This window comes from Pelodiscus sinensis, chromosome 15 (genome assembly GCF_049634645.1).
Source record: "Pelodiscus sinensis isolate JC-2024 chromosome 15, ASM4963464v1, whole genome shotgun sequence".
Classification (NCBI taxonomy): domain Eukaryota; kingdom Metazoa; phylum Chordata; order Testudines; family Trionychidae; genus Pelodiscus; species Pelodiscus sinensis.
This window is the reverse complement of record NC_134725.1, coordinates 490,117-511,920: the sequence shown is the minus strand read 5'-3', so window position 1 is coordinate 511,920 and position 21,804 is coordinate 490,117. Positions and strand designations below refer to the sequence as shown.

The 21,804-nt window shown below is 52.7% G+C and overlaps 1 pseudogene; it reads right to left on the bottom strand.

The window, feature by feature from the left end:
• The window catches only part of LOC102443592 (breakpoint cluster region protein-like), a 110,964-nt pseudogene that overhangs the window by 62,808 nt on the left and 26,352 nt on the right, over positions 1–21,804 (bottom strand).

Sequence of the window (21,804 nt, the reverse complement as noted above, 5' to 3'; positions counted from 1 at the left end):
TGGCACCACCCCTCGACCCTTGGTGAGGTGGTAACCCTTATGGAAGACTACCTCATGGCTGAGACCGTGGAGGGGTCGGGCGGCGGCCCGAAAGACAATATCCCTGGGGGAGTGAGAGGGGGACGAAGCCCCCATACTGGGGTGGCTACGGCCTTGGGAGGTTCCCGCGGCCCGGGGAGAGGTGCCGGAAGATGGTTGGCACCAGTATGGACGCGCCCCACGAAGGAGGGGCCAATGCCGCGAGGACCCCTGCGAGAAGAGACAGAGACCAGTGGACCATCGACACGAGTGACGCCAGGAAGCTGCTACCAGTGCGGACAAGAAGGTCACTTTAAGAAAGACTGCCCCTACATGGACTGTTCCTACAGGCAGGTAACGAAGGGACAGATACAGGGGAGGATATTGCGGGAGGCCGAGATTGAGGGGCATACCGTTACAGCCCTCGTGGATTCCGGGTGTGGCCAGACACTGGTGAGGGCGGGGCTAGTCTGGGAAGAGAGTCCCAAAGGCCCCCCCGTATTAGTCCAGTGTGTGCATGGACATGTGGAGTCATATCCCACGACCTGGGTGCAAATTAAAGAAGGCGAAAAGGGGGGGTGGTGTTATGTGGCCCTTGTGCCACACTTGGCGTACCCGATCCTACTCGGGAGGGATTGGCAGGGGTTTGAGCGAGCCATTTGGGAGTGGCCAGGAGCTAAAAGGGGGCCCGAGGAGGAGGCCGTAGCCGGGGAACCATGCCCGGATACCCCGCTGGATCAATACCCCACAAGGCGGGACCCATCCCGGCCAACCGGGTCAGCTGTTCCTTGGGATACGGAATTAGAAGTAGGGCCTATAGATTGGGCGGGGGATTTCGTGCGCGAACAAAGGGAGGACCCCTTGTTGGGACCCACATGGGAGGCCGCCACCTCCAACACTGGCGGGGGGGGGGGGCGAAACACAGTCAGGGCTAGCCTACCCCTATTTCGAGATCCAGGGGGACCGGCTCTATTGCATCACGGTGGGGAGGAGGCCAGGGGAGGTGGTGTCCCAGTTGTTGGTCCCAGGCAAGTACCACCACCGCCTCCTAGAGCTAGCTCATGACAACCCCTGGGCGGAGCACCTAGGGTACGAGAAAACGGTACGACGGTTACTCCAGAGATTCTATTGGCCGTGAAAAATTTTTGCAGCTCTTGTCCCGAGTGCCAAAAAACAGGGACGGGGAACGTGCCCAAAGCCCCGCTGGTACCACTCCCCGTAGTGGACATACCCTTTCAGCGTATCGCACTGGACTTTCATAGAATCATAGAATGATAGGACTGGAAGGGACCTCGAGAGGTCATTGAGTCCAGCCCCCCCGCCCTCAAGGCAGGACCAAGCTCCGTCTACACCATCCCTGACAGATGTCTATCTAACCTGTTCTTAAATATCTCCAGAGAGGGAGATTCCACCACCTCCCTTGGCAATTTATTCCAATATTTGACCACCCTGACAGTTAGGAATTTTTTCCTAATGTCCAATCTAAACCTCCCCTGCTGCACTTTAAGCCCATTACTCCTTGTCCTGTCCTCAGAAACCAAGAGGAACAAATTTTCTCCTTCCTCCTTGTGACACCCTTTTAGATATTTGAAAACCGCTATCATGTCCCCCCTTAATCTTCTTCTTTCCAAACTAAACAAGCCCAGTTCATGAAGCCTGGCTTCATAGGTCATGTTCTCTAGACCTTTATACATTCTTATCGCTCTTCTCTGTACCCTTTCCAATTTCTCCACATCTTTCTTGAAATGTGGCGCCCAGAACTGGACACAGTACTCCAGCTGAGGCCTAACTAGTGCAGAGTAGAGCGGCAGAATGACTTCACGAGTTTTGCTTACAACTTTGTGGGACCACTGGAAAGAACGCGCAACCACTATCAGTACATTATGGTGTTGATCAACTACGCTACAAGGTACCCAGAAGCCATCCCGTTGAGGAACATTACGGCGCCCGCGGTGGCCGAGGAACTGGTGAAGGTCTTCGCAAGGGTGGGGATACCCCAAGAGATTTTGACCGATCAAGGAACTAACGTAACTTCAGCACTTATGAAAGAATTGTGTCGCCTACTTCGGGTAAGGACGTTAAGGACTTCAGTACACCACCCACAAACGGATGGTTTAGTGGAGAGGTTCAATCGGACCCTAAAAGGTATGCTAAAAAAATTCGTGGGAGAAGACCCTAAGGAGTGGGACCACGCACTCCCCGCACTGCTTTTTGCGGTACGTGAGGCCCCCCAAGCCTCGACAGGGTTTTCCCCCTTCGAACTACTTTACGGGCGGCAACCCTGGGGCATCTTAGATATCATTAGGGAATCATGGGAAGAACAGACAACGAGAGTCCAGGGGTTGGTACCATATATCCTCAAGTTAAGGGAGCAGCTACGCCGTCTCGGCGAGTTCGCCAAACAAAATTTAGCGGAAGCCCAGGGGAGGCAGGCGCGGTATTACAATCAGAATGCCCGACTACGGGTCTTCCAGCCCGGAGACCGGGTCCTCCTATTGCTACCCGAGCAAAGCTCTAAGTTGCTCGGCCGCTGGCAAGGTCCGTTCGAGGTACTGCGGCAGGTGGGGGAGGTAGACTATGAAATTCGAATGCCAGGGAGAAGGAAGCCCACAACATCTATCACGTCAACCTTTTAAAGGCATGGAGGCCACGAGAGAGCTTGTGGGTGGATCCAGCAGGAAGGGCGACCTGCCAAGCGCAGGGGGGGTCCGAGGATGGCGAGGCCCATCCCCTACAATTAGGCGCCACCTTAACCTCGGCACAGCGCAAGGAACTCACCAACCTCCTGCGTAGGTTCCCACAGGTGCTAACTACGACACCGGGCCAAACAACACGAACATACCATCACATTGCCACCAAACCCGGTAAGAAGGTCCGTGAACAGATCTGGCCGCTACCCCGAAGACTGTGGGACACGGTCCGTGACGAGGTAGATAAAATGCCACAGTGGGGGATAATAGAAGAGTCGCGGAGTGAATGGAGGAGCCCCATCATCCTGGTCCCGAAAACAGACGGGACGACTCGGTTCTGCATCGACTTCAGAAAGGTCAATGCAGTGTCCCGCTTCGACGCCTACCCGATGCCCCGCGTTGACGAACTCCTGGAGCGGCTCGGAACATCCCGTTATTTATCTACCCTAGATCTATCAAAAGGGTACTGGCAAATCCCACTAACACCAAAATCTAGAGAAAAAAACGGCGTTTTCAACACCATTTGGTCTATACCAGTTTGTACGGATGCCATTCGGAGTGCACGGGGCTGCAGCCACATTTCAGAGGCTGATGGACCACATCCTATGCCCCCACGAACGGTATGCCGCGGCATATATAGACGATATCGTGGTCTACCGTACATCATGGCTGGAACATTTGCAGAGGGTAGAGGCGGTACTGTCCTCACTAAGCGAGGCAGGGCTGACAGCCAACCCCCACAAATGTCACTTCGGGGAGCAAGAGGTGTCCTATTTGGGGTACACCGTTGGGGGGGGGCAGCTCCGACTGATCGTAGACAAAATTGAAGCCTTATGAGCCTACCCGACGCCAGCTACAAAGCGACAAGTATGCCAATTTCTGGGACTTGTGAGTTATTACTGCCGGTTCGTCCCGGGGTTTGCATCACTAGCCGCCCCCCTCACCGATCTAACCCATAACATGGCCCCTAAGAAAATACAATGGAGCCGGGGGTGTGAGGGGGCTTTTAACGCCCTAAAACGGCGGCTAACCCAAGCCCCGGTGCTGGCCCAGCCTAATTTTAACAAGCCATTCATTTTGCAGACGGACGCTTCCGAGGTAGGCCTGGGAACCGTGCTCTCACAAGAAGAGGGGGAAGAACACCCGATTGTGTATATTAGTCGGAAGCTGTTCCCCAGGGAGTGTAAATATTCGACGATCGAAAAAGAGGCGTTAGCGGTAAAATGGGCAATTGACATGTTGCGTTATTACCTCCTAGGTAGCCCCTTCAAGGTGGTAATGGACCATGCACCCCTCCAATGGCTTCAGGCCATGAAGGACTCGAATGCGCGAATAATGAGGCGGTACCTGGCACTGCAGCCCTATTGGTTCGAGGTCAGCCATCGAGCCGGTAAAGCGCATGAGAATGTGGACTTTTTTTCAAGAATCGGGGAGACCGAGATGGAGACGGAGGCGGGTATAACAAAGAACTTAAGGGGTGAGGTGTGTGATGGTGCAGAACGCCTCTGCCCCTCCGAGGCGAATCCGCCCCGCACTGAGCCGGCGGTCGCGCTCGCGCTCCTCGGTGCCGCCCGGGGAACGCGGCGGGTCTGTGCTCCCTGCACGGCAGCCGCGGGCCAACCCGTCTCCGGGGGTGGGGTCAAGGACGTGGACCGGCGTCCTGACGTCGGGGTGCGGGCCGGCGCGCTGACGTCAGGGTGCGAGCCGGCGTGCGGGCGTCAAGGGGTGGGCCGGCGCGCTGACGTAAGAGGGTGGGAGGGTCAAAAGGAGAGGGAGAGCCCCAGGTAAGGGGAGAGGTAGGAGAGAGGAAGGAAAGAACGGAAAGAGGAATTGGGGGTAGGAAGAAGCCCAGGGCAGGGGCTGGATGGTTGCCTGGCGAGCCGGAGGGTTTCGGAGGAGATCCCCCACCGGCTGAACAGGTCCAGTCGTACCTGTTCTTAGGGCCCTGGGCTGGGGCCCGTGAGTGAGGGCGGGCCTGGGCCCCCCTACCCCCCCCCCCATCTGTGCAGCCAAGCGCAGGACGCACAGTGCTGAGCGACCGGGGTGGCCGTTATTTTGAGACTAAGGCCTTGTGGATACCCGTCTCCGGGGGGGCGACGATACAAGGCAGGGGGCAGCCCGCTCCCATCTTGGACTGGCCAGTGGGGCTTGCCCCAAGTGTCTAAATCCAGCTGAATCAGTTAAGGGATTTTACCATGGATTCTATTCATAACAATCCCCCTTTTCCCAGGACCCCTCTCTGGAGAGCTAGTTGAGGCTGTGGACTGGGAATGTGTCTACTTTCTGTGTCCCTGGAGTTAAAACATTCATAACCCATTGGTTATAGAGCCGGATGATCAGCCTGCACCCTCTTTCACTTTCCTTCTTGGGGGTAGAACGGCTGCTGCTACACTTGAGAAAATGCATGTCAAGGCCAAATCCCCACTCTGGCGTGATAAATACAGAAGTGGGGGCCCGCAAAAGTACCCCAAAACCTTATCTTTCCAGGGTTTGGTATAAAACTTCCCCCCAAAATCTTAAAAAAAACCTAGATTTTGGGGATAAAAATCAGCTGCCATCACCCAAGTAATTATAAGAAAACAAGGGAAGAGATCACTTGGGAAATCTCAGCCCTAAAGTAAAACCAGGACACCAAAAAAATTAACCCATACCAGGTTTATTAAAAAAAAGAGAACTTTTATCATCACCACAATACTCCTGTTACAAGCATAATGACTAGATGGAAAAGTCACCAATTAATAAACCCATGGGCCAAAAGCTTAGTTACAAAGGAGAGGAAACCCATTTTAAATGCACAGACATCAGATTCCCATTTCCAAACCATAAAACAATAAAACCTAAACTTTATCTAAACATTACCCTACTTACAGATAGTAAAGAGTCTTTTCTTGGAGAGACATGTCTGTCTCCCTCAGTATCTGGAGAAAAACTGCTCTGAGACAAAGGAGGGAAAACCCCCAAAATTCCTTTGTCTCAGTTTGAAAACCCTATCTGCATTTCTATTGGCTAAGCAGATACCTGGCTAGGTACAGTTAACCCCTTAGTCCCCAGGCTGCTTCCCATCTCTCATGGTCATGACAGCATGTCTAGCAAACAAAAAGAGGTCAGCTTTAGAGACCCAAAAGCTACTGTTTGACTGCTGACAGTTAAAAAGGTTGATGCATTTATCTAAATCAGCTAGGCTTCAAACACACTTACAAGGCAATACTAATATGATGAAAATTCAGAGGTATCTTTGTATGTGACCAATGCCACAGTCAGGCTTGTGCTTAGACATCCAAGAGCTGAAATCTCTGCAAAACGGGTTCACCACATTTCAATCTGCTCTCATGTACCCTCGCCACCAAAGCCACCCCATTCCTCCCAATTCACTCTTCAACAGCAAGTGCATCAAAAGACATAGCACCATGAGCAGGGTTTGCCAGCACCATGAAAACATTTAACACCCAGCTGCTGGATACTTTCTTATTCCTAGGTGCCCAGAGGACATTATCACACAAGGGGTAATGCATCATGCCTAGCTATAGCTGCCTGCCCACAGGGGAACTGACAGACTCTCCAGGCCCCAGGGCAAGGTGTGTGGAGGGCTGGCTTAGTGCTCCCAGAAGGGGCATGGCTTTGAGTAGAAGAGGCAGGATGGGCAGCTGGGCCTCAGTGTTGCCCAGATCATGGCCTCCCCATCAGCACCATCTGGAGTGCACTTGGCAGGGCTCCGGTGGTGATTTAAAGGGGCCCAAGGTGGCAGCTAGGGCCAAGGGCAGTAATCAAAAGTTTAGTTCCACTGCATGCCACAAGTAAGTACCATGGCTTAGCAGCATTACCCCTTCAAACAAACTCTAGAGGTGTCTCACCTTCCCCCACACCCTCCTGCAGCATCCTGTCTCCAGGTTGTGTTGCAACATGCACCCTGGGCTTGGGGAAGACAGTGCCCCCTGCCGTTACCTTTTCTCGTTGGATATCATTCTTCATCTGGGAGATCTTGATCTTCATGGCGTGCAGCTCCTTGTCAGGCACAAGTGGGATGTTGGGCACTGCCTCGGACTCATCCACAGTTTGGAAGCTGAGGTCTGTGAGTGGAATGTACCATTTACAATCATACTGTTGGTTTTTCCTGAAAGGAAGAGGGAACAAGACTTTAAACACACTTACATGCCATCAGCTCACACTGTTCTTCCCATGCTTCTTCCCTCAGGTGGGTTCAGCACTGCAGGTTACAAGACAGTGAAACAGGCTCAGCCTCACTGTAATCCCTGAGGAGGAAGCACAGTTGGGGTAGGTCCATTTTCCAGCAATGAATCTAATGAATCTTGAAGGAACCAATTCCCACTGCAATGGTAGGTACAATATGTGCTGGTGCTGCACGTAGATATTTTTTTAATCACATGTTCACTCTGAAGGATCCCAAAGCACTTCCCACACACAGTGATATCTTTAAATACAACCACCTCTGGGGTAGAATGTAGCAGCTCGCTGCACAAGAGCTTACAACCATATGAGGCAGTGCCCCTAGGTGGGTCTTTGGCAGAGAGGACTGAATCTAGGATCTCTGGATCTAAAAGCAAGAGCCTCTGCTGCCAGATGTAGAGGTTCTTCACAAGCTGTAGGTGCTTCAAACTCCTGTGTGAGCCAGCCACTAAAGGGAGATAGCAAGTAACATTAAGGGCAGGTTGTAATGGGAAGTGAAAAACACCTGAAACTGCAGGGGGAATTAAGGGAGCCAGGGTTAAATGACCCCAGCTGGAATTTGTCCAGGCTGCCACAGTTAGCACTCCTGCTCTGAGGAAGTTGGATATGCAGTATTTAACTCCTCACCGTGATCAGGACTACAGTTCTGTCTCGTTGAAGGACAGTGCTACACCATACAATGCTGCCTGCATGTGCAGCAGCTTTGCTGACTTGTGTGCTCGGGTGTTCTGCCAAGTCCACTGCTCTGAATATGGGGTGTGAAGCACCAGATATGAAGCGGAGAAATCCTCACCCTCCAAGCTGCTTCTTGAGCTTGGCGCACAGGAACAGGTCAGTGAAAAGAAAGACATGGCGCAGTTTCCGAGCCCCCTCTACCAGCTCCACCATGAAACTGTCTTTCAAGAGCTGCCGGTGCTGTCAGAAACAGGAAAGACAGTTCTAGTTAGGACATGAGGGGTCGGTCTCAAGATAAACCTCCCTAACACCAGCCCAAAACTAGATCCTCACTTCACTGATCCCTGGTGGAACATGGCATACCTGCCACACCCACTGCTCTCTCTAGGACTTTCTGTTCCAAGGGAGATCCTCTCTGTGTGCCTGACTGAAGGGTAGCTTGAGAAATGGATGATCAATTGAGGGGAATCTCATAAATTTGCCTGCATGTTTACTTCTTTCTCCACTGGTGCTCTCCTCTTGTTCATGCCCTTTCTTGGGGCTCCATTCTCTGGCTCTCTCAGACCAAAGAAGGATCATAGTTTGCCCACAAGGCCATCACAGTAACTTGGCTGGGCCATCCTCTCTGTTGCTAATCCATTGAGTTAACTCTTTGCTGTTTGGGCTCTTCCCACTGCTCTCTCCATCACTTGCAGGAATTGCATAATGGGAGTAAATGGCTGAGTGCTGGGGTTTAGTTTTTAACTGGAGTTAAATATCCTCCTCCATCTGGTGAACTGCCATCAAGCTTGGAGAAAATACTTCTGAGAGCTGCATAAGGCACAATTACTTACTGCCTGGTGCAAATACTCAACAGCTTATCCAGAGTCTCCATTCTCAGCCCCTCTTGCCAGTCGCTTTTGACTTTCCTGTCATTTTCTTTGGGGGCTGAAATGTCACCTGCCTGCTCTCACTCAAAGGAAACTTGCTGGAAATATCGAGCAAAATCCTTTCAGCTGCTTTAATTTATGGCAAGTCACTGACAGACCATTATCATACACATCAGGCTTCAACAGCAAGGCATTCCACTGTTCACTAGCAGAAGGCAGCATACACCACTTCCCCAGTTACACTTTCACATCTAGCTTCAGCCACTCTGAAGACCATGTTCACCTGAGTAAAGAAGAACCCACGAAACACCCTCTTCCTGATTCTGAACCTGTTTGAACAGAGCAGGTGCTAAATATTCCTGCTGCTTCTCTAACTCAACAAGTGATGCTAAGGGATCTATATTTTCTTAGAAAAATAGCAAATCCCACAGCGGGCCCTAATCAGCCAGGAGTTGAACAGTCCCATCTGGATGGATTTTTTCTATGTATTTATTTAAAATCTTTTTCTATTCCCTGTAAAATTTCCCCAAAACATGAGACACTGATCAGACCTCAGAACTAGCAGGGAGCTCTGCTGCCTTGATTCCCTTAAGAAGACAAGCTCCGAGTTTCAAGGGTCTGAATGAGTTCCCTTGAGCCAAGTGGTTTGTTTCAGATAGGGTGGCTGTCCCACCCTTTTGCACCCCTTGGTTAATGCTGTGTCTCTGAAGTATCATTCAAGTAAAACAGGCAGCAATCTATAGTCATCAGCAAGCTGCTCCATAAGTTTCAAGACCAATTCTGTACTCAGACCTTACCTGGGAAAAGTCAGAATCAATGGCAGCCTGAACGTGAGTGATGGGAGGTGAAATCTTGCAGGGGTCTCCAATTTGGAGGCAAATCTGATCCTCGCAAAAGTGAAAATCTCCTAGCACTGCCTTGATCCAGGTACTGAGCAGGCTTCTCTGCACCCTAAGCCCGATCTCCAAGGACCCTTGTTACTCTGGTGTTGGGCCACACACTTAGGGTACGTCTACACTACAGTGCTAGTTCGAACTAACTTAGTTCGAATTAGTTAATTCAAACTAAGCTAATTCGAACTAACGCATCTAGAACTAAAAACTAGTTCGAATTAGCATTTTGCTAATTCGAACTAGCGCGTCCACACATTGGACGCAGGGGGGCATTTAAGGGCAGCTGAAACCGGTTCTGGCAGGGCATCAGGTCAGTAGTTGCTTTGTGTGGCTGCTGTCTGAGGCTATCTGAGGCTCGTGCTTAAAGGGACCCCCCTGGACAGCCGGTTCTCAGCTTTTCCTGCTTGCTTGCCAACCTCGCCAAGGGACAGCAAAGCGTCGGTCTCTGTGCCCGTCTGTGTCGGTGCTTCCCTTCGGGGACGCCGCCGCAGGTGGCAACATGGAGCCACGGCTCGCCCTGCACCTTCTGGTGCACGTTCTGGACTTGCTGCTGCAAGCCTGCCAGCAATGGCTCGAGGCTGCCTGGCACCACCTGGGGAACGTCAGCCCCCTGCCTCTCCGCCTGGCCGCCCTGGGGGCCGTGGAGGAGCCGCGGCGGTGCCCCGGCACCGGCATGCCCCACCGCGTCTGGACACCAGCACCGACTGGTGGGACCGCATCGTCCTGGAGCGCTGGGATGACCGACAGTGGACCCAGAACTTTAGGATGAGGAGGGACACCTTCCTGGAGCTCTGCGAGTGGCTCGCCCCTGCCCTGCGCAGAAGGGACACTCGCATGAGACTCGCCATCCCCCTCCAGAAGCGGGTGGCCATCGCCCTATGGAAGCTCTCCACGCCGGACAGCTACCGATCCATCGGGAACCAGTTCGGCGTGGGGAGATCCACCGTCGGAGCGGTGCTCATGCAGGTACGGCGCTCGTCGGCCACCGAGCCGGGGGGGAGGGGGGCTGCGAGGAGGGGATGGGCCGCCCCAGGGACAAAGGGGGGGCGGGAGGAGGCGAAAGCGCCCCGCACCGGAGGGGTCGGGCTGTCCCGGCTGTACTACACGCCGCCAGGGGGGTTGCTTCCGGGAGTGGGGCGCGGGGCACTGCCAGGACACGCACGCTCCCAGCCACCCGGGCGCCCCACTGATTGGCGCTTTGCTGTGTTTCTCTCCGCAGGTGGTCAAGGCCATCAACCGGGTGCTGCTCCGCAGGGTGGTCCGCCTCGCCGACCCGGACGCCATCATCCGGGGATTCGGCGCCCTCGGCTTCCCCAACTGCGGGGGGGCCATCGACAGGACGCACATCCCCATCCGTGCCCCGGAACACCAGGCGTCCCGGTACGTCAACAGAAAGGGGTACTTCTCCGTCATCCTGCAGGCCGTGTGTGACCACCGGGGACAGTTCACGGACATTAATGTGGGCTGGTCCGGCAAGGCACATGACGCACGGGTGTACCGCGACTCCTCCGTGTGCCAGCGGCTGCAGGACGGGACCTTCTTCCCCGACCGCCACATCAGGGTCGGGGACGTGGACATGCCCGTCTGCCTGGTGGGGGATGCCGCCTACCCACTGCAGCCCTGGCTCATGAAGCCCTACACGGGGCACCTCAATCCCTCCCGCCAGGCCTTCAATGCCAGGCTGACCAGGGCCCGCATCGTGGTGGAGGGGGCCTTCGGGCGACTGAAAGCCCGCTTTCGATGCCTCCTCACCCGTCTGGACCTGGCCGAGCACAACATCCCTCCCGTGGTGGCGGCATGTTGTGTGCTCCACAATTTGTGTGAGCAGAAGGGGGAGGCTTTCCTGCCAGCCTGGATGGCTGAGGCTGACCGCATGGCTGGACACTACGGTCAGCCCCGCACCACCGCCGTCCGGGAAGCCCAGCGGGGGGCCATCCGGATCCGGGAAGCCCTGCGGGAGAGCTTCCAGGTGGAGGAGGAGGAGGACTGACCTTTCCCTGCATGCCCCACTGGGGCCTTCTTCCACCCTACCCCCCCCCTTCCCCTTTCCCCTCCCTACCTACTGTCAAATAAAGACACCTGTTTTTCAAACAAAAACGTCTGTTTATTTCACAGAACTGGGGTGGGGGGAGGGAGGAATGAAGGTGGGAGAAGGGAGGGGGAAACCTGGGACGAGGGAGCTGGAAGGGGAGGGGAGGGAAGGGAGGAAGGGAAAGGAAAGCTCAGGGGTGGGAGTCCGGCTGCCTCTCCCGTCTCGCCACACTGCGGGTCCGGGGGCGTCGGTGGGGAATGGTTGTGGAGGGGGGGGCAGAGGGGACAGGGGGTGTGGAGGAAGCAGGAGCGGAAGCAGGAGCGGGAGCAGGGGGAGCAAGAGGGGGAGCAAGAGGGGGAGCAGGGGGAGGAGGAAATGGAAAGCGGTCCAGCAGGCTCTGGAGGTGGCCTCGCAGGGCACGGCCCTGCTCCTCCAGGGCCTCCAGACTCCTCTGGCGCAGCCTGAGGTCCTCCTGGACCCAGTGGTCCTGGAGACGGAGCTGTTGGTCCAGGAACCGGAGGTGCCGCCTCTGGTAGTCCTCCTGGTTCCTGGCTGTCCTGCTTGCCCGGGCGCGGGCGGCTGCTGCAGGCGGTGTGGTGTGCCCTGCAGGCCCAGGTGCTGCAGCTGTGGTGCAAGAAGACCAGCGGTCAATTTCCCCAGGGTCCCAGGTGTGTGAAACCCAGCTCCCCTCTGCAAGGCCAGGGCCCCTGCAGGATCCCCAGCTGCTGCTCCGTGGTGGGCAAGGCCCAGGCACACGGTCCCGGGGCTCCCTCTCGCCCCAGCCCCCCGTACACATAAGGGGAACACGAGGGTATTCACAGGTGGACGCCTCCCCGGCCTCTGACGATGCAGGCGAGCGGCTCTGTGGCGTGCCTCGGGGGTCCCGGGTCCTGGGCAGGCTGGCGGCAGGCTCCTGGCTCTCAGAGCCCTCTTCCTCCTCCTCTGTCTCCAGGAGCGGTCCCTCTGCCCCGGGGTCAATCACGTCCCGGGGGGCAGGGATGGCATGAGGCCCCAGGATGCGGTCCAGGGCATGGAAGTGGGGGCAGGCCTCCGGGTCGGCCCCTGGCAGGCAAGCCCGGGAGTAGGACTGCCGCAAGTCCTTAATTTTGCAGCGCACCTGCTCCCGGCTGCGCTGGTGGCCCCTGGCGGCCAGGCTGGCAGCCATGCGTCCGTAGACGGCTGCGTTCCGGGGGCTAGTGCGGAGATCGTGGACATTGGAGGCTTCCCCCCAAACCTCGATGAGGTCCACGATCTCCGCACTTGACCAGGCGGGCGCCCGCCTTTTGCGCCCCCGGGCAGGCTCCTGGGAGCCGCCAGGCTGGTCCTGGGGAGCAGTGGAGGGCTGGGAGCCCTTGGATGGCTGGCTCATCCTGTGGCAGGTGCAGGCTGTGCAGGCACGGGTGCTTGCAGCCTTGCAACTGGCACAAAGTGAGTAGCCAGCCCGTGGCCCTTTAAGGGCTCCGGGGCCGGGAGGGGGGCAATAGAGTTTCCCTGGTGTTGGCCAGAGTGGCCACCAGGGAAACCTGGGAAGCCTTAGCCTCCCACTAGTTCGAACGAAAGGGCTACACAGTCCTTAGTTCGAACTAGCTAGTTCGAACTAGGCGTTAGTCCTCGTAAAATGAGGTTTACCTAGTTCGAACTAAGCGCTCCGTTAGTTCGAATTAAGTTCGAACTAACGGAGCGCTAGTGTAGCGCCTAGGAAAGTTAGTTCGAACTAACGTCCGTTAGTTCGAACTAACTTTGTAGTGTAGACATACCCTTAGATACTCCGGTGATTGGTAGTAGTAAATGCCTCGATAGCGATCATCACCATATTGTTTTGACAGGTGCCCCACCCCTAATCTCGCCCCTAGTTCCGCTCCTCCCATGGCCCCTCCCATGGCCCAACTAACCCCCTGCCCTTAGCCCTGCCCCCATCCCTCCCCAGCCTGCACATGGAGTCCAAGGTGGCGTCCAACCGGTGATGAGGGGGGTGCACGAGCAAGCACACAAAGAGTGAAACATCTTTCCCCATCAGCAGCCGGAAGGTGGAATGGTAGGAGGCGAGGCGGAGAGCCCTAGGAACTGGTCCTCCCTTTAGGCGCATCCAATAGATTTTCAGCTCCATGCTTTAGACAGGACTAATAGAATTTAGTGGGGCAAGCCCCGGCGGAGACCAATTAGACACATAGCGGAGTTTTCCTTTTCAGAAACAGGATTATTTGAAAAAAGCCACCCAAAGGCCATTTGTCCTCGTGTACAAAAGCTTGCTTTTTCGCAACGGGTAGTTTTAAGGTTGGGCAATACAGCCCTATGGCGGGTCTCAAGACTTGTACAGACACCAAGGAAACCAAACGCTGCTGCGGCATCCTGAAGGCCACCCCGCTGTCTCATATCCATTATTCAAGACACAAATTTTATGCTAGAAAAAGCAGAGAGCATCACCGCCCATGAAAGAGAAGAGCAACGGGCGGAAAAACCCAATGTCACCTATGGCGGGTGAACCACCGAAGATGGTGGTAAGGCAGACTGTATTATTTTATAGCAAAATGTGGAAAATTACACACGTGTTATACAAATTTTATGTTTTTATAGGTAATTGCGGTAGAAGAGAGCGCATACAAGGCCATGGTCCCCGAGAAAGAAGAAGAGAACGCATACGAGGACATGGCCCCTGAGATGCAGGCCGATGAGAGCGATAAGGAAAATCAGCCTGTGGAGGGTGAGGGGCAAATAAACACACCAAGGCCAAGTGGGGCTGTTTTAGTGAAGTCTTTAAAGCCTTGTTTTAAAACTCTTTCCCTTGATCTGTCTGTAATTTTTGAGGCACGCGCCCTTGTTTAAAAACCACTTTAAACGCCTTAGCTTCTTCTGTCCCAGTTTTGTTCTTTAGGGATACCGCCCAGGCGTATTTAGACAGAATATCAATCACCGTTAAAATATATTTACGGTCATCGTTGTGACCGGTGTAGGGCTTGCCATTGCGCATCTACGTCAGACACCATAGTTTTATTTCTTTTAAATGTAATTCTTGCCGGTTTATGTAAAGTGCAAGCATCTTGATCCGCGAGCTAGGTGGCGACCTGCTTTTTACTCAAAGTTTTGCGGTGCCTTTTAGCAGCCTGAAATAGAGGTGTTATGCCCCCAAAACTACCAACTTCCCCAGGAGAATAATAAATCGCCTTTAGCAAGGTGGCTATGTCTAACCCCCGGTGCTTACTTTAAAACGCCCATATACACAAGCGGCACTCATGCTCTCGTTTTATTGAATACAGATGCATAACACAAACAAAGCAAAAGGAAGACCAAAAACGTCAGCCCGGCAGAGAGGAACTGCAGTAGGAGCCTCTGGACCAGAGTGTGAAGATGGAGAGGACTCCTTATAAGAGCGGGGTAGGAAGTAGCCCAGGGTGGGAAATTGCTCCCTGAGAACTCAGCATGTTGTGGTAGAATTCCCTGATGAGTGAGCGGTGGACAACGCCACTGCTAACATAGAATAATAGAATCCCAGGGCTGGAAGAGACCTCAGGAGGTCATCGAGTCCAGACCCCTGCCCAAAGCAGGACCAACCCCAACTAAATTATCCCAGCCAGGACTTTGTCAAGCCAGGACTTAAACACCTCTAGGGATGGAGATTCCACCCCCTCCCTAGGTAACCCATTCCAGTGCTTCACCACCCTCCTAGGGAAATAGTTTTTCCTAATGTACAACCTAGACCTCCCCCCCTGTAACTTGAGATCGTCACTACTGAGGAGCAATGGATGGCAGAACAAGAAAAGCCTCTCTCCATCCTCTTTGGAACCTCCCTTCAGGAAGCTGAAGGCTGCTATCAAATCCCCCCTCACTCTTCGCTTCTGCAGACTAAATAAGCCCAAGTCCCTCAGCCTCTCCTCATAGGTCATGTGCTCCAGCCCCCTAATCATTTTGGTTGCCCTCCGCTGGACCCTCTCCAATGCGTCTACATCCTTTCTATACTGGGTGCCCAGAACTGGACGCAGTACTCCAGGGCTGTGTCTAGACTGGCAAGTTTTTCTGCAAAAGCAGCTGCTTTTGCGGAGAAGCTTGCCAGCTGTCCACACTGGCTGCTTGAATTTCCGCAAGAACACTGACGATCTCATGTAAGAAATCAGTGCTTCTTGCGGAAATACTGTGCTGCTCCCGTTCGGGAAAAAGTCCTTTTGTGCAAAAGGGCCAGTGTAGACAGCTCAGAGAGACCTGCCTGAAGCCCAGGTACATGCAGAGCAGAAGGGAAGTAGCCCAGAGAACACCGACCACAGTGAAGTGCACCTGGGTCAGCGTGTTGCAGGCTGGATCCCCGCTGACCCAGCAGCAGACCGTACTGCTGCTGTTAGGGCCCTGGGCTGGGATGCAGTGGAGTGGGCCACCCCCCCCCCCCAAACTCAGTGCCCTCCTCCCCAGACTCAAGTCTAGTGGGGAGAAGTGGTTGCTGTCCTGTTCCCCTCGGTTCCCCACTCCGAATCAGTACCCTCCTCCCAAGCCTCTGCTCTAATAGAGAGGAGTGGTCAACCCATCCTCCTCTCCCTCCACCCCTTTCCTTCCATTGATGTTCTCCTCCCCTGCCTGCTGTTTGGCAGGGAGGAGTGGTCGACCCTTGTCTCCCTTCCCCGCCAACTGTGCCTCCTCCAAACCCTCCCCTCGTGATGGAGAAGGCCCTTGCCCCCGCCCCCGATCTGGTTAACCCATTGGTTCCCTGCATTGTCACTGGTCCTGAAGGCCACTGCGGCTGATGTCCCAACCCGCAGTCCAGGCTCCGCCGCTGCCATGGCCGACGCCCCCCCCCCCCACCCCGGACTCTGGAGGGACTTCCACCTTGACCAGTAAGAAGGGCCAGGGGAAGAAGGGCAAAGGCCCGGCCCAGAAGGCCAAACTTCCCACAGCTGGGGCCGCCCTGCCTGCTGCAGCCCCAACATCTGCCATGACCCCCACCAGCTCTGGGGGTGTTCCACCTGCAGCCCCCAGAGTGTACGCCCAGGTGGCTGCTGCTGCTACCCCGCGTGCCACTGCATCTTCTTCCCTGCCTCGCCCCACATCGAAACATACGTGAGAGCATTGGCAAGGGTGGTGGGGTCCTCGGCCCCTGGTGGTGGCCTCCAAAATGTATGGGAAGGTGGTGGTCTTCCTTTTCACGGAGGCCACTGCCCAGGAGGTGGTGGAAAGGGGCCTGGCGGTGGGGGGGCGTGCACGTGCCCCTCGAACCGCTGGAGGACCTGGGTGTTGAGGGGGAAATCTCGCTCCCCTGGGGTACAGAGACCCCAGAAGGGTCCGAGGCCGGAGGTCAAATCAGTGAGGCAGGAGAGAAACTTAGAAGAGAAAACTTTATGATGCATGCATGCAGGCTGTCACTTCCAAGAGTGAAGCAGCAGCCCTGACAGACAGATTCAGGTATCCTTTATACAGAATGCTTAGACAGCTCAGTTGTGGATTGTTCTTCTTTAACATATCAAAGTCTCAGCAGAAGTACTTTGAGACTTCTGTTCACCCCAGGAGTGCTAGAAGTAAGTTTTTACAGTACACAAAGCCACATGAGAATTTGAGTGGAGGAGTCTACAAGGCAAACTGTGACAAAGATAAGGGTTTACATGACAAATTGTGACAGACTAGGAGTATCCATGAATTTGAGATAGTCATTTGTAAGGGTCTTTGATTAGAGCTAATTTGATTTCTCTCTGTTACAGGGAGAGAGGCCTGGAAAACTTTTTAACCCTTACAGCAGTTTTCTTTCAGAGAGTTTTGATTTCTGCACAGTCCCCCTTAGACACAATTGGAGTTATTTGATTTTCCCCACAATTCCCCCCTTTAATACTCCTATTGGAGTATTACTCAAAGTTTATTCTGGACATTCTTAGGTATTCTTCCTTTGCTAGGATGAAGTCTCATCTTAGAGGGAGGTTTTCTTTATCTGCTGGGTAAATGACCCACTGCCCATTCACCCCCAGATCTTTACCAGTGCCAATTTTGCTTTCAAAACACAATGGAAACATAGTCCCTGATGGATGTAATGCTTGAGTAAGGGGAATCCCTGAGGCAATCAGCTTTTTATGCCAAATCTGCCGGTTTCCCCCCATGACTATGTACTTCTGGCACAGTGTTATCATTCTGGGCATCTACCCACTCCCGCTCTCCTGTAGAGTACTGACTACCAGTAGATCTGAATTTTAGGGGTCTGGTCCACAGGGAGGCAGGAGTTGGGATAAACTGTAATGGTAAAAGGCCTTCAGAGCCTTTTATAAGCTGTTCACATATCCAACAGTCACTTATATTGGTGAGGGACACAACCTTTTGCAGGGCTTCCCAATAAGGGTGGGGAAAGTTATATACTAAGGCTATTCTGACTACTAAAAGAAGGAAAACAATCCTCATCTTATAGTATCTTAAGTCTCTAAAGTAGAAGGATAATAATAATATAGTAATTAGCTAGCAACTAGCAAAGCAGTCTTTTAACTAAACTTAATCAGTTAGTATTGTTTGGCTTGCCTCTGCAGGCACTCTTCGAGGTTTCGTAGTCTCTTAGTTCACTCAATACTGGAATGGATTTTCCTTTGTGAGAGCTATGGGGCGCCAGGCTCACCTGTAGGTCTTTGCTGGTACAGTCCTACCTCTCAGGTTGTACCTCGAAGCACCTGGTGGAGGCCGGTTTGGAAACAGTCTGGTTTGAGAGTTTGCCGCCTCGGTCCGCTGAACCTCATCCTCAGGTGATTCCTCCAGGGAGGGGTCCTGGGTGACGGGGTCAATCAGCTCTGTTGGATCTGCAGTTCGGCGTACATGACTTGCGTGGATCCACGAGCGGCGCTCCTTCACCTTTACTGCTGTGTGGGTGATGAGCAGCAATTGGAACGGTCCTTCCCACCGGGCTGTCAGGGAATTCTTTTTGCGATGTTCCTTCACGAACACGTAGTCGCCTGGTTGGATGTTGTGGCACGGCACATCAGTAGGTGCTGGGAGGGCTTCCTTTACCTGCAGGTGCAAGCTCTCCTAACCGTCATTTTATGTCTAGGTTTCTTCTTTCTGTGTGGCTGCTAGCCTGTGGGCCTCCTGCAACATTAAACTGCTTACAAATCACACATGAATTAGATATTCTTGAGACAGCTTCTAGGTGCATGCCTGGGGCGTACCATTGTTTTGGGATTTGTGAGGCCACCCCCCTTTTGCTCATGTGTGTCATTTGATGAGACACCTGAGCAAGCTGCCGTGTGAGAGATTTTTGGGGCGACTGGGCAGCCATCAGGTGCACCCATTATCCCAGCTGGGGATAAGGAGCAGCCTGCTTTCTCCCAAAGGTTTTTCTCTGCAGGTTGAGTAGCTTGCTGTAGTTCTATCAGGTCCTGCAAAGAAACAGGGAGGGAAAGAGAGACCAGAATCTGAGAGGGAGTCAGAGGTCCATGTGCTGCTGCATGTTTGGCCGCTGCATCAGCACTCCATTACCCAGAGAAACAGGATCAGTGGCACCTGTGTGGTCCGGGCAATGGGTAATAGAAAGGGATATGGGTAGCTGAATAGCATCAAGGAGTTGGGAGATAAGGGGACCATGTGAGATAGCAGAGCCAGAAGAGGTAAGGAAACCTCGTTGTTTCCAAATTTGTCCTGTGGCATGACAGACAGAGAAAGCATACTTTGAAACAGTATAAATGGCAGCAGACTGTCCGGACGCTAAAAGGCAAGCACGAATTAAAGCGATGAGCTCAGCAGCCTGAGCTGATTTTGATTTCTGGAAGAGAAAAAAAACCTTTAAAACATTATTATCTGAGACCACTGCATATCCAGCCTTTAGTTTACCAACTGCATTTCTTTTACATGAGCTATCAGTATACAATACAAGATTTGCATTTTCCAGCTGTTGATCAGACAAATCTTGGGGGCTTTACACAGTGCTCAAGCAATTCTTCACAGTTATGGGTATGTACTTTACCAGTAGAGGGTAAAGGAGAAAAAGTAGCTGGGTTAAGTACATTACATCTTTGAATTACCACATTTGGGGAAGAGAGGATAACATTCTCATACAGGGTTTGTCTCTGAACAGATAGGTGCTGGGTGCGGTGTCGCTGTAAGAGAGCAGAGACAGCATGAGGGACCTGTAAGATAATGCTGTGGCCTAATGTGACAGGTTGGGCCTTTTTAAAGTAATTCAGCAGTAGCTGCAACTGCCCTCAGACAAAGTGGGAACCCACGGGCTACTGAGTCCAGTGTTGCAGAAAAATAAGCTACTGGACGAGGTGTGGGCCCAAGGGGCTGACAGAGAACTCCAGCTGCAATTCCATCCTGTTCATGACAAAACAGAGTAAAAGGCTTGCTATAATTAGGTAAGCCTAGAACAGGTGGCTCTGAGAGAAGAGTTTTAAGGTAAAGGAAAGCAGATTCACATTCTGGGGACCAGGTCACTGGGTCAGGAGCTAAGATTAAGAGTAGAATAGTAAGGGGTTTGGTGAGTTCAGAAAAGTTAGGAATCCATTGTCTGCAATATCCTGCTGCACCCAGAAATTTGTATACCTGACTTTGGTGAAAGGGTGAGGAATGAAAAAAACTTGAGATTCGCTCAGGTGTTAACTGGCGGCCATCTCCTAAAAGTAAATGTTCCAAGTACTGAACTCTTTGTTTTACAAATTGCAATTTGGCTTTGGAAGCCTTGTGACCCTTATTAGCAAGACACTTTAACACATAGGAGGTATCAGTTTTACATCTTTCCTCAGTTTCACTAGCAATTAGCACATCATCAACATACTGAACCAACACAGAACTGCAGGGAAGAGAGATAGAATTAAGGTCAGCTTTTTAAAAACTGAGAAAACAGAGTAGGGCTTTTACAAAAACTTTACAAAAACATGTCCAGGTTAATTGATGACCCTGAAAGGAAAAGGCAAAGACAAATTGGGAATTCTTATGCACTGGAATAGAAAAGAAGGCAGAACATAAATCTATTACAGAAAACCAGGTGAGGTACTACTGGAAATCTAGGGATTACAAACTTATTAATGGCTCTTAGGTCTTCTACAAATCTATAGATTTGCTTTTTCACAGGTAGTATAGGTGTATCACATGGTGAAGTTGTATAAACAAGTATCCCTTGTTTAAGGAGGGAAGAGATTACAGGCTTAATGCCCTCTTGTGCCTCCCTAGCCAATAGATACAGGGCTACCCTTGGGAAAGGCTTGTTGTGTCTGTGTGTTATTTGCACTGGTGTTGCAGAGGCTAGCAACCCCACTTCATTCACAATGGGCTGCCCACAATGTCTCTGGGACATCTGAGAGGTCCAGGAGGGGTGTATGTCCTGAGGTCTCATCAGATTCCTCTGAGAGTAGTAATGCCATCAATTTTGGGGTCTGATGGGGGGGAAGGTCAACAAATATCCCTTCCTCTCTACAGAGAAGGTTTGCACCCAATTTACACAACAAGTCACGTCCCATAAGGTTTACAAGAGAACAGGGAGATAACAGGAAAGAATGTTCAGCTGACAAGGGTCCAAAGGGGGTGGGGGTGCAGATGGCACATCTGGGGAATCAAGCTGTTTCTTTAGAGTAGCCAATTCTTGCTGCAGCTTTTCAATAGAATCTTTTTTGCTAGCCATAATGCTCTGATTATTATTTTTTTTTTACTGCCACATCCTCCCAGAGGCACCAATATTCCATCTGGTTAGGATGTTTTTCCTCGAGGAAAACTCTAAGATAAGCAAGCTTTTGTAAGTCAAAGCTCTAGTTGTCATGTATTCTGGGAATTCCCCTGAGTATAGCCATTCCAAATGCTCAATAATTCCTTAAGTCTCCTTAGTTTCAAACCTGCAGGCAATACCTAGCTGACTGATCATCTGAGACAAGGGAGTCCCAGGCTGTGAGAAACCTTTCCTCTCAGTAGGAGACAGACTTGAGGGAGCAATCTTATCCATGTTAGCACTGTCTTGTCCAAGGACAGCGCAGGAGCCCAACAGTACTACCCTCTCCAAGGATAGAACAGGCGTCCAGCAGCACTACCCTCTCCAAGGATAGTGTGGGAGTCCACACAAACTGTCAGCTTCACTCACACTCCTTATGTGCCGGGGGAAACCGCCCTTGCTTTCAGCAGCTGTGCAGTGACACTGACAGCGCTGGTGCGGCTGCGGTCCCCCTCCGGACTTCACTCACTCAAAACCATGCGCTTGGACTCGCCACCAATCAGTCAGCAACAACAACAACAACAAAATCCAACCCCTATTTGGCTATACCCAGTGTTTTCGTTTTAAGTTTCCCTCAAGCCTCTTAACAAAAAAAATTTTAAGTAAAAGATGACTCTTACCGCCAGCCGGTCCAGCTGGTGACGAGAACAGGGAGGCGGACTGGGGGATTTTAAATGGATCCCTTACCCTCCAGATGCGCGCTGTAGTCCGTTCCCATTCCCCATCATCAGCCTTTCCAACTGGAGTTCCAAGCCATCCCACTTCTGACACCAAATTGAGGGGGAAATCTCGCTCCCCTGGG